Source organism: Penaeus monodon, chromosome 21, assembly GCF_015228065.2.
Source record: "Penaeus monodon isolate SGIC_2016 chromosome 21, NSTDA_Pmon_1, whole genome shotgun sequence".
NCBI lineage: Eukaryota > Metazoa > Arthropoda > Malacostraca > Decapoda > Penaeidae > Penaeus > Penaeus monodon.
In genome coordinates, this window is record NC_051406.1 from 8088794 (window position 1) to 8089313 (window position 520).

Consider the following 520-nt stretch of genomic DNA (forward strand, 5'->3'; position numbering starts at 1 on the left):
GTCTCTCTCTCTCCAGGAAACGTAAATCTCAATGTTTTGTATCCTTTAATTTTACTGAACTTTGTTTTGATTGGTTCATCTTAATAAATGTATGAGTATGGGTTTAATGAGCAGAAATAAAATGAACAGCCATTCTAAATGAATACTTTACCATCATCAGAATTAAAATCCAACACTTTTTTTTTACTTCACCTTACTTAAAAAAGCGAAAGTTGTACGTTGTAAATACCCGAACAGTGTCCACATCGGAATACCCCGCCGCCAGCATGCGTTCCTCCCTCGGGCACCTGCGGGTGGGAATCCCTAACGGATTTCGTCACAAGCACATATCTTCGGTCACTGTTGTTGATCTTGTTCGGTTAGTGGTCAAAGTCTGCAGGTCGCGGCCCTAAAACGGGCTTTTTTTTTAGATTACTGATTCAAGAGGGTGGGTTTAGAAAGTGTGTTTAGCGTGTCGACTCTCCAAACGGGTGTGTGGCGGGATTTTCCAAAGTTAGGAGTTGGAACTTCTGGGAACTAC